We start from the raw sequence: 12,951 nt of genomic DNA, 5'->3' as shown, positions 1-12,951 counted from the left end.
CATGCTGCAGAAATCAATGCAGAAATTCAAAATTAGATAATGAAGTTGTGGGGTGCTTTTAAACCATTGCTTCAGTAGATGGAAAAAGGCCAAGATTTGGGTCTTCTGTTCAGTCCAGCAGAGGACACCAACATCGTTACTGGAATAAAAGGATGTGCAGTTTCTGTGCTTTTTGATGAGCTTTCCCTATGTGTGAGCACACCTACAAGATCACGTCCTCAGGGGTCAGAAAGGAGACTACTTAAGCATCTCATTCTGCCTTAAATATCTAATTATTTTGCTTGGCCAGGATGGCAAAGCCCATGCAAAACAGAACTTCTATCACTCTAGCGTGTTCTTAGTAAAGGCAAAGCAAAAATGTCTAGGACCAACCCCGGTAAACTGTTCTGTACGTGAACAGAAGGGATTATTAGTTTCTTTGGTCAGCAACTTCTTACCAGCTTACCTGATTGGGCTGTCACTACTTGACAAAACCACTAACTTGGAAGAAGACAAAAAATAGTAAAAAATTGAAAAAATTCAGAAGTCTCTTGTATATCATAAAACATTTGTGCCCCCTACGCGGTTACTGTATCTTACCAAGAAGGTACAAGAGTTACAAAAATAGGAAAGATGCACATGGTACATTTCTGCTATATAATATGCAACTGCAGGACATCTAGTATGGTGTCACATTCTCTTCTCAAAAAAGACTGTTGGTAATAAAAGGCATCATTTTTACAATTAATTCTTAATGCCTCCAGTAAAATCTGTAAATGTTTGTAGCATGTGGCGCTGCACAGAAATCTATTCCAGACACCCAGTACTCATATTCCCAACTGTAATTACCAAGTCTAAATGAAACCACTTGAGATGTCCTGTCTGACTAAAGTAAAATAAGAAAAAAATGGTAGGACCAGTAACATTTACACTGGAAATTTCGAAAGATGCAAGGTGGTATCTCCAATTTTAAAGGGCTGGCTAAACGTCTTTACCAATTACCCTCAAAGGGGAAACCAGCCCAGTACTTACAGACTCCCAGTCTTGTCCTATGAGCAGGGATACAGCTACCAGTGCTGGCTTCGAGATAATGAAGGGAAAAAATGAGCTCCTTGATGAAATGCTCGTGGGCTTTCACAATGAGATAAATGGCCCAGGAAAGCCTAAGCTCCCTCCACATTAAACACAGCAGAAACTTTACCGCCTTGTGCCTTGAACAGACAGGTCAGTGACCTGTACTGTTTTCTCAAAATTAAACAGCTATCACAAGATGCTGACCATCCATTGGCAGAGAGAATTTCATGGAACACTCATGGCCAAAACCAAACACTTTTGAAGACAACCATCCATACCTTCTATTTCTCAAGAAAACATACAGAAACTAATTTCAGGAATGAAATGAAAAACAGCTGCATCTCATGTATGATTTGTTAGCCTCTATACGTCCTTGTATCAAGGATCACCATCTAACTGCATTTCTCCTGAAAGCTTATTAAAAAAGATAACTCATCTGTGGGAGGCAGGAAAGCAAACATCATAGTTTAGTTTCCTTTTACATAAAACATATTACACAATGGAGTGCAAAGCATAAAAGTCTGTCAAAAAAAGTATCTCTCCAGTTAGCACCAGCAGAGTTATGTCTAAGTGGATACAAAGGGGAATAGTAAAAAATTACAAGTCCTTGGCAGGCAGATACAGACACACAAGCAGTCTGTCGCTCATGCTTTCAAGACAGTCATTTTATGCTGTAACCACAAAGGTCCAGAAATGCAGTGGTCTCAGATGAGAAAGAAATCTTGTTTACTTATGTTTTCAGGATTGTCCTGTAAAGCACCTTCATTTGAAAAAATTTCTTTTATTTAAAGCCCATTAAAAACTGACAGACAAAAGCCTCACTCCACTCCTGATTCCTGAGTGAAATATGCTGTCATTTAGGTAGCAGAATATGGAAGAGACTACGTGGGTGAGAAGCAGAAGGGAGAACAACGTGAGATGCGAGAAGCCCCATTGAAATCTAAACTTTACCCCTCTTATTTCTCATTTGATAATTTCTTGAGCATCTTTACCACAAAAATCCCTTCCTTCTGGAAAATTTAACAGGCACTTTAATTCACTGTGATCAAGTGAGTGGGGCCAGAGGTTGCAAGCTAGTCTGAGGTATGCTCTGAACGTGCAGCTGCAAAATACACTGTATAAATGCAGCTGTATAAATCAACGAAGAGCCCTCCTGTTTATGAATTTATGTTTAAAAGCCATATAAAACAATGTGCAGTACAGAAACAGATAAAGACTGAAGCAGGACCAGTCTCTCAGTGATCTTTGCTAAATACTGACTTGTTGAAAGAAATACCTCCATTAGCTCTTTGAAGCAAACCTCAGTCTGGAAAAGACTAAGTACTTTATTTGTCATGCAATCTAGTACCTAATTACAACCCAAATTTAAGCTGCTTCATTCCTCATAACAGCTACGTTTTTAATTTTCAAAGATTTCAATGCCATGATGTTTCAATACATAATTACTCCTTATAAATTACAACAAATTTCTGAAACACAGTGGAGCTGAAAGTACAAATTTATAATTTGTGCTTTCCTAAATCTTTTATATTATTAACCACTCAAACAGATAATCAGTTTTGACATTTAAAAAAATTCTGTTATAATTCTAATCCACAAGCACTATCTACTAGGAAACAGTCTGCTACTTTAAATGCTTTGAAAATATAGTAAGCATGTATTCATATTCTTTTGCAATAGAAAATAAGAGAGTTTGCAAGGTAATATTTTCATCTTCTTATTCCAAAACTAAGGATGACAAAACAGAGGAAAGAAATGTAGTAAAAGGCGCTGGAATGGTGGTATCCTCTATGTTTGCTTTGTTTTTCAAGATCAGTCATCTGAAAACTCCGGAGAAAGGAGTTCTTGTCCGTCAAAGGTATGATGCTTTAAGGTCTTTGGAGAAAGTGGAACTTGGTGTAGTACTGTAGTTCTCTGAGAGCCATCCTGCTGGACCATGATCAGTTCTCACTACTCTGCTTCCTCTTTGCTTGTCCAGTGAGGACCCAACAGTCACTTAACAGACTCTTCTGACAGACCAAAATCTATGAACATGACAGCTCAAAAAACTAATACTTGAAAGTCCTAATACTCCTACAGAAGCATGAAGCCTACACTCAAACCAGTGTGTAGAAATACTTCCAAAAAACATCTTGAGCTGCAGAGAACAGCACTGAAACAGAACTGAAGCATTCTATAAGTTACTAAACACTTTATAAAGGTATAATACAAGAGATTCTTTTTGATACCAATAAAGAAAGGAAAAAATCATGATTGCCCAGCATCTGAAAAAGAAAAAACAGCCTCTTGCTCTTATTCCATCATTCCCTTCCATCACATTCAGAAGGTCACCCCACACAGCTGGGGCTGAAATTCCCATCTCTAACTCAGGACCATTCATCAGTCACCTACTTCTGAATTGCTTCAGTTCATAAAGACATTGACTTAAATAGTTCCCTCAAAACAAATATGTGGCATGCCACATGACACCTTTCAAAGGTCAACTGGCTGTTCTTCCTAAGTTTTTACTCAACCATCAAACATCACTTTTCTTGACAAAATACTGGTGTGCATTCTGACCATGATCACAGACAATAAAACGGGTCAAGCTTGACCAGTGCTAAGAGAAGCTGGTGTTGAAAGGAGTGTGGCAGAAGAACTGGTACTACTTCATGTCCATTTAATTGACTTAACATAGAATTATTTTAGAGCAAATACAAGAAACTGGAACAAGCAAAGTCCTGGTAAGCGAAGACTGACAGGTAGGAACTTACTAGAGGAACTTCTGTAGCTAGTTATGAGAGAATTTTGAACTTTTCCAAGGATATTCTGGGTCATTAATTAGAGTTACAAAATCAGGAAAATCCCCAGACAATAGTCAAAAGGCAATGAAATTCCTCAATCTGAAGGAAAACACAAGATGTAGACACACAGTTGAAGTGTCAAAATCATCAAATCAATGCTGAGCTGTAACACATGAAAGAGCTGTGAATGAGTACAGTAAGAAATCTAAAAATAACTTGTGTTGCTACAGATGAAGGATCTGAGTTCTTCCTTTTTTCCACAGAAGAGTAAAAAATACTTTGAAATTTGGCTATGCTCATCACTACTGAGTCAAGGGCATCACACATCAATCTGTATCATAAAAAAATAGGATAAGAGCTCCCACAAAGAAAACATTAGCTGTGTTAAGTTCTCAGGAGAGAGAGAAAAAAAGAAAAAAACTAAGGAAAAAAGGAGTGTGGCTATCCACTTCTCACTTATGCTAAGTGAACCAGTTCATCTTAATTTGTGCATACTATTACATCTCCCAAGAGACACAGCTTTGCTCTATTGTTCTGCAATTTAACTGAAAAACTGTTAGACCTCATAAAGAGAAGTTTGTGGAGGTTGTCAGAGAAGAAAACCAGAATGCATCACCTACAGGAAGCGTGTGCTACTACATTTCAACTACCTTCCTGCATCTTAGGGAAAATGAAGAACAAATACAAGGAGAAACAGTCTTCATGGACAACTGATGTACGCACGATCTTTTGGTTTTCATTACAGCATTTTAACCTAACTAGATTTTTAAGTCCAGACAGTTCTTTCTATTATTTTCTCTATTTTCACCTCCCAATTTTCCTTTACATTCTACTTTAACTTGCAATCTTGTTCAGAGTATTTTCTCTCTATAATGGTAAGCTATATCTCACTCAAAACATCCTATTTTAATGAAAAAATACAGCATATAGAATAATCTTAGAGTACACGGGAATCAAAATAATATGAATTCATAAAAATACATGAGGAACAAGAACATATACACTTTTGTTAAGAGTATTTGCCCCTTTTGTAATTGTCGCGTTATGGGTGTATTGCATTACTCGTGGCAGTAGCGTATAGCAGGATAATGATCATCAAAGCACCAAGACTGTAAATTGTTGAATTTATACCACTGAGTTTCTACAAGATAGCTTGGCAACCTCCTCTGAAGTATGAATATCTTTAAAATACGACACACATTTGTATTGCGTAAGGTTAATTCCCATGCAATAGAAGTGACATCAGCAGTATTGAACAGAGTGACCTCTAATCAACCAAATTTGTTCTGCTCTTGGAAAACTACATAAATCAGTTACCAAGGAGTCGCCAAAGTCTTACTAAGTGCTTGAAAGCTCTTCCTAAATGGAAGTAACAGAATTAAATTTAGGATGATTTTGGATACTACCGTCCAAACCCCAAACATCGAACATTACATGTAACGATGTAATGTTCAGTCCAAAAGAGGTGGGTTTATTACTGACTTCTCTAAAAGGTCCTCCCAGACGCTAATGTTATTTTACAAAAAAAGTAAAATATCTCCCCATCTTTACAAATGCCATCAAATATTATGGATAAAACAAGGCCCTTTCAAATCAATCTGTATTACTCACTTCACTCGTGAGAAATCTTGCATGAAATTTTCCCCTCACAATAGAGATGCACTGTAGCTACAAGGAAGTTATTTGTAAATGCCAGCTTCCACCCAACGTGGATGAATTCCTTGCGTTTCCTATAACCAACAAATGTTAAGCCTGACAACTTTTATTTTTTAATTCTCAAACAGCAACTGTTTACCCCCAGTAACAGCTTAAGCAGCTACTGCCCCACCCCTCCTACTGTACTGTGCTAGGAGATTTATTTTTGGCTGGGTCTGTTTTCCAAACCTGTTTACAGCATGTCCGCACAGACACACGTGTCAATACAATGGAAGGACGTGAGGGGAGAAATCCCATCAAACCACGGCAAATGCTGGACTTGAATCACGGTGTGCAGGAGGCTTCTCTCCCCTCGACTGTGTGCAGAGGGATCCCAGAGAGATTTGTTTCCCTGAGTTCCCTGTAGCCACTCAAGTGCCATTTGCATCACAACTATGAAAATGGCAGACCACCATGAGACCTCAACCACGGCAATAACCAGGCCAACAAATATCCTGTGAATCTTTTTCTGCTCTCTGTGGAAACACCTCAATTAGCTAGTTCTTTGCAGTGGAGCTGAAAATATATCATTAATCTTTAAATAAAATATGCATGTTGCACCGTTTCTCCCTTTCACAAAAGAAAGGGTTTGACTTTTAATGTGTGAGGGTTAATATGGTAACTTGAAAATTCAGTTATTGCTAGGTACTCTCAGGAACGTGAATGGTCAGAATACACAGATGAAGATTTTCACATCTTTGTATCTCTGAATGGCTCTAAATGAATACAAAAATATATTCAAGATATACAGACACAAAAAAATTCCAAGAACAAGTGAAGATGCAGCAGCCTTTTTAGAATAAGAAAATAGCAAGAGCTTGAAATGAAAGACCATATACACATAGTAGAATATATATTTAAGGAAGCTATGCTGGAGAAATTTAAATTAATTAGTTAAATCTTCTAGAGTCAAACAATTTCACTGAGGCAACGTAACTTTCAGGCTAAAGGGCAAATAATGCAGAAGTACCATACAGTACTTCAAACATGGTATTTATTATTAAAATAATGCACATGTAATATATGCAGTTTTGTTTCTTACTAAGAAATGTACTTAGACACTTCAGAAAAATAATGAGAAAAAATTTAATGTAAATTCAGTTGAAATTGGAAGAATTTAAAATAATGATTCTACTATCTGCTTTCTCACTAAAAGATTATTGAAAACCGAATCTCAAGCAATGCCTTGTAATTTCTAAAATATACTGTTCTGGAAAACTATCAAGGTTTCCAGTTACATTCCTACTGTTTAAATTCAATGTAATTAATTGTGCTTTGACTTTTTATATACATATACAAAAGTACACTTTTGTACATTTGAATTCTGAATTGCTTGATGTTGCAAGTATTTTTGACAAAATAAATTTTCTGATATATGTAAAATATGGTTGCCTTTGCATCAAGAAGCTATGCTATACCAATGAAAACACATTGCATTGGTAGGCTTCACAGACCAAAGCCACTGAATAAAATGATTTGGAACACAGCTGCTTGCAGAGATTATTAAAATTGTGGGGGGTTTTTATCTGAAAAGATTGGGAGGAGAAGACTTTGCAGAGTTCTCCCCCCTTTCCAACTGGACAGGAAAAAATTGCCTTTCTGATTTACCTAGGAAAAAAATTGTGTTGAGGGTTTCTGTGAAATCAGAAGAGGAATATTTTCCTTTAAGTGTGTGTTTTCATTAATTACATACTAACCTGCATTCTTTGGGTGGTGAAATAAAAGAGAAAAAGCATTAGAAGTAGTATTTCCTATAGAAACAATTGCCTGTCAAACAAAGCATAAAAAGACAAAAGGCAGAAACACTGTTTCAGCTTGAATGCCTTAATGTCACCATTTGTCACGCAGCACTTCCTCAGAAAACCCAGAAGTACAGTTAACTCTACTCCTCTTTACACCACACACTTTCTCTGTTGGTATAGGATTAAAATGTGCCTGGCCTGACAATGAAACAGCAGAGCCATCGCACATTGTTATGCAACTCACTGTCTGCAAGGGTGGCTCGTAGCTCCTTCTTTATTCAGCAAGTGCCAAGTGCATGTTTAATCAATGTCACAGCTCACCACAGTATGCAACTAAAGCCACTGTCATTCCTCTCTTCAGATTTGCCTGGTTGAGTTATGCAATGCTCTGAAGAATACCTTGGAATTCTTTCCAGAGGCTCTGAATGCAGGTGTGTGACAGCGTTCACACTACTGCCAGCAAAGCAGACTTCTTTTCATCCTTTTTCAGGCTGGACTAAAATTACATAGTGTGACTGCACGTAGTTCGCTGCATTTGGAATTACAGCATGTCAACGTGAGAAAGCCTCTTCAGACGGCTGCCACAAAGAGTAAATCAAAGGCTGGGTTTTTCTGAAGTCTTAATAAATAACTAAGTATAACTGAATAAAACCAGGAGCTGTTTGTAATTTTTTTTAAGACAAAACAGAATAGCATGCATTTTGTTGCTCTGCATCATCGAAGGAAAAAAAGCCACAATTTTAATGGGAATTAGTCAACAGTGAGGATCATTATGAGAAAGAGCTTTACTGTTTTTCGACTACACTTGCTTTAGTGGATTACTGAAAGAGAACACCAGTCATTTGGAAGATTCTGTAACGTTATTATCCTCACCGATAAACTTCATCAAGAAACTGCTTGTGCTCCTATCTGATCTGTCTGAGTGAGGAGAGCAGCCCCTTCATGAAGATAAAAGCCTGGCTTGCCACTGAATCGACGAGTAAGAAGCATGTCTGATGACATTTTATTCCTGATGCAATGTAGGGTAAGAAATACCTTTTATATTTTACCTTTCTGTAAGATATGCTCTGAGCTGATGGCATTAATTAGACTCACAGCAGAAATACGTTAATCTCTAATGATTAAAGATATTTGCCAGAAGAGAAAAATGCTGTTGCACTATAAAATATGATTGTAAATCTTCAGTATATTGGAGTTATGTGAAGTAGTAGACATCCCAATCAAATTTCTGATCAATAAAGCTAAAACGGCATGGCAGATTACATATAAGATCAACATCTCAGTCACCAACGAACATAATTTTACAGGGAATATGTTTCTAGAGGATATTTGACTGTAAATTAAGAGTACTAGAGCAGCTAAGTAATAGAAACGACCTGTCAACCTCACTTTTGCAACAAAAAAAAAAGATAATAAATCACATGCATCTGGAAATGTCCACCTTGAATTCCTATATTGCATAGAATTTTGCCACTGTAACAGTACTACTGTTCTTTGTCATACTGCAAAAATCAGCATATATATCAAAAACCTTTATATTTGAAGAGATACACATTATCTGTTAAATGTTTACTGTTGCATGGATGTCCAAAAGCTGATCTATTAAACATGAAAAAGGGCAAGATCTTACCTGCAATTGCCTACTTAGGCTACTGGTGAAAAACAACTGTAATACTGTTTTAAGGAGGCATATTTTACACATTTGAAAACAGCAGGCATTACCATTCTCAACTGCTTTTGTACCATGGAGTTAAATATTTAAGAATGGTCGAAAATGCACATAACCTCCCCAGGCATTTCAGAGTATTCCACAATGCTCACATACCTGCTTTCATCAATTTCATGTTTTGTAAGGAAATAAATTATTTGGCTAAAGAGAAATTTTAAATTTCTTTTATAATAAAGCATAACTGGCTTGAAGCACCAAGCTATTTTTCACTCCTATCAAATCTGTATCTACAGAACAATTATTTTTAACATGGAAAGAAAACAAAAAGAAAACAAAAGATGAATGCAACTGAATAAACACAGCATTAAGAAATGTTGTGTAAGAACTACAGAACTGTTTTTAAAAAGATCAAAGCTCGCATGTTTGTCAGACCAGATTTACCATTTGCTTTCTTTTTTCTAGCTAGCTGCCAGAATACTGGTGAAGGCATTTGCAGGAAAAATGGGGACCTCTGCCATCACAACACTGGAAGATGTAAAAAGGCAAGAGGAAAAGGAGGAAAAAGAAGAATCTATTTTAGCACTGCTTGGAATCATTGGAACTGTGCTCAATTTATTTGTTATTGTTTTTGTGTATATCTACACTACACTTTGATGACATTTTTGAATATCAATTGCACATCACACAGTGCAAAGACCTGCGATGGCAAGAATGATTTCTAAATTTAAAGCAAAAAACCTCCACTGTCTGAAAGGATTATCAAATACATTCCAGAGCAAAGTGTCTGGCTAAGGGTGCTGATAAATGTCTCTGTAAGCCCAGTTGGAGTGCTACATTATGTAAATGAAGGCAGACAATATTCAACTTGTTGTTGGCAACAGATGAAATCCAAATAGCAGGATCAGAAATGGCACTTTTTTACTGCCAGCAAACATGCAAGATAGAAATGTAAGCAAACACTGAAAATAATCAGAACAGAGAAAGACATAAATTAAATATATAAACAAATATAAGCAAGCCCCCATGATGCTTTCTGTGGTTTTATGCAGTATGTCTCTTCATAGCTGAGACCAGAAAACAGACAAAAAGGGGTTTATTTTTAGACCACCATAATTTAGGCTTATAACTTACATTAATGTATGATAAGTGTGGAAACAGGAACACTGTTGTACCACAAGTTGTAATACTATAAATAAAATTTTAACTATTGACTATATTCTGCAGCATTTTTGTTAGTCTTGTGGAAAGCTGAAAAAGGTTAGACTTTCTTGCCTTTACTAAATCTGTATTTGAAATCATCATGCTATACAGACAATGTGCTTTTCTAATTAAAAATCCTTTAAAGTGGTGTGAAAAAATAAAGAATAGTTTTAGTACTTCTTTTAAGAAATATTAATAACTATGACACACTAATACATATTCTCTAAATGAAAAAAACTTAAATTACATTTTCTATATTGCCATTTTTTGAATGTGCTTAACAGACGTCAAATACAATTCTCATGTTTTCATCCTGATGCTTATTTCCACGTAAGACATATCACACAAGGATTCAAGGTGTCTCATGGAAAACAGGTTTAATAACCTTTGTCCAGAAGACTGTACTCTCCCTTTCTGGACGAGGTCCTGAAGACATTTTCCCTTTTTGCACTGTTTATGACTGAGGCCCAAAATTGCAACTTTTACGCATACTTCATGGAATGTCCAATTTACTACTTGAAATTGATGAAATTATTTCCACATTTTAAATTAAACCTACATATGTCTTTGAATTAGATCCAAAGCTGCAGATAGTCTAAGATCATAGAAGTTTTCGTATATGTGATTTTATCTCACATACATCCTATAAGACAAAAGTTACTTTTGAGAGCTTAGGATTAAAAACACAGTAAATAAACACCACCAAAAAAAAAACAAACAAACAAACAGCAAAACCAAAACACCAAGAAATTGATTTTAATGAATACTTTTCCTACTATTACATGTGCCACAGTGGAACAATGGAACAGCTGCATTTCTAAAAATCAGCTCAATTTCTTCTCCTAGGCTGCAAAGTTACATCCAGTCCCTCCATAAAACAACATGCAAAGAAATACATCACTTATATAGGTGATAGTTTATTACTGTATAGAATTTCATAACTGCTAAACCAGCTGAGCCTTTGGAAGTCACTTCGAAACAAGCACATGAATAAGATAAGGTCAGGGATCTAGAACAGAATGAATTTGGCAATGATATTTCAGTCAGCTGCAGAAACCACACTGCAACACTGATTTATGGATGAATGAGGTAGAAGATGGTATATTCTGGTTTTGCAACTCTGAGTCAATCCTGGCTCAACCAGAAGAAATGATAAACACAGCTGAGGCTGCACTGGAAGGAAGCACGTGCAGACAAGAAAATTTATTCACTATCCATAGTCTACAGCAAGTCTCTAGTAATGTATACTTATTTTTAGTATATGAAGCACCAAAGCATTCTGTAAAACTAAGCTACATTCTAGAGAAATTATGCAGGTTGCTAATGTTTATTTAATACTACAGAAGAGATATAACCATTATTAATTTTTTCTATGTACTTCTTATATCTACATACTTATGGATATTATTGCATTAATCTCATAATACAAGGATATTTGAGATGGGTCTTAAAATGAAAGGTTACAAGAACCTGAAAACTGAAATTCAGGTAGAAATTACTGCTGTTTATTTTGATCCTGAAGTTATTTAAAACTTGTAGATTCTGTGAAATAAATAAACAATTTTATTTCATACCATTTCAGTGCACAGCTCTCTTCTCAAAATTGTGAATCAACTAGTACACCAGCATTGGAGTGAAAAACAGCAACTTTTTCTTGGTAAGCATTTCAACAGCAAAATAGATAAAAAACAATCCCAAAGTTATAAGCAAATGTGGCAAAGGTTCAGCATTATTCTTTTACCAATGAATGAGTTCATTAACATTAATGAAGACTAGGAGAATTTTTAATTCCAGTAATTATATACTGTCTATCTAAACTGCCACTGTACTTCCAATTTCATTTACAGCAAAGACCTTGACCCTTTGAAGGAAGTCAAAGGGTAACATTATCATTAGATTGCCCTAGCATACAAGTTATATTTTGTTTTAAAACAGCAGTCCAGTATTCTCTCTCAACAGGTAACACATGTGCTCTATTCTCATGTGGACCTATGTCTAACTCATATGTAAAATGAGCTCTGATATACCACTCTGGTGCTCATACATTTAATCCAATACATGCATAAAATCTCAATAACAACAAAAAAATCTTAATATCAACTTCCTCTCTTTATGCACAGTAAAAAGTCAATAGTCTAGGGAAAAGCATGGTTGTGTGATGATTCAACATTTATGCTGCAGCAGCACATCACCAGTGATGGACAAATTAAGAGCTCAGTGTACCAGCTTTAGGGTACTCAACTTAGTTCAGTGGAACTGGACTATTTGCAAAAGTAAAATAACACCATATAATGCCCTGAGAATAAATATGATTAATAGAAAAGAAGTACTCTACCTTCAGCAGGCAAACTAGTCTAGTTGAAGCTCTGAGGTAAGGAGCCAAGGCCTGAACAGTATGACTTTTATGGATGCAACTAACAAAGGTACATCAAAAGAGGCAGAAAAAAGAATTCAGTACATTCACATTCAATGTATTTGTCCATAGTACTTACTAAATAAAGTTCACAATGAGGTGTTTGGCAGCAGGATAGAGCAGCACAACTTTTTGTTAATGAATCTACAGGTCCATGGTGTGGCAGTACTTGGTAAACTATGAAAGGTGCATTGGAAGCAAATATTGGACTCTCATGAAGTGAAACATGCTGGTCAGTAAACAAAATTCTTTCAGCAAAGTTCTCCCACAGAAATGCATCGTCTCTTCTCAGCAGTCAAACTCAGGGAAGACGGAGCTAATCTAACATCACAAGCTATGCTGATCACATCACACAGACTCTTTGTCCACTGAAGAAGGAAGGGTGGATAAAAAAAG

At 36.1% G+C, this 12,951-nt stretch overlaps 1 protein-coding gene and 1 long non-coding RNA gene across 4 annotated transcripts in view; one reads left to right on the top strand and one right to left on the bottom strand.

Annotated features, from left to right (window-relative positions):
- The window catches only part of BIRC6 (baculoviral IAP repeat containing 6), a 171,858-nt gene that overhangs the window by 30,398 nt on the left and 128,509 nt on the right, over positions 1–12,951 (bottom strand). The gene's annotated exons all lie outside the window — the stretch shown is intronic.
- Positions 7,509–11,718, top strand: LOC113995187. Its single transcript, XR_003543295.2, has 2 exons — positions 7,509–8,297; positions 9,405–11,718. It is a non-coding gene; the product is annotated as an uncharacterized LOC113995187 (long non-coding RNA).

Source organism: Pipra filicauda, unplaced genomic scaffold, assembly GCF_003945595.2.
Source record: "Pipra filicauda isolate LSUMZ 115617 unplaced genomic scaffold, ASM394559v2 scaffold72_size3293161_pilon, whole genome shotgun sequence".
NCBI classification, from domain to species: Eukaryota; Metazoa; Chordata; class Aves; order Passeriformes; family Pipridae; genus Pipra; species Pipra filicauda.
Note: the sequence above shows the minus strand (reverse complement) of the source record. Positions and strands in the feature narration are given on the sequence as shown.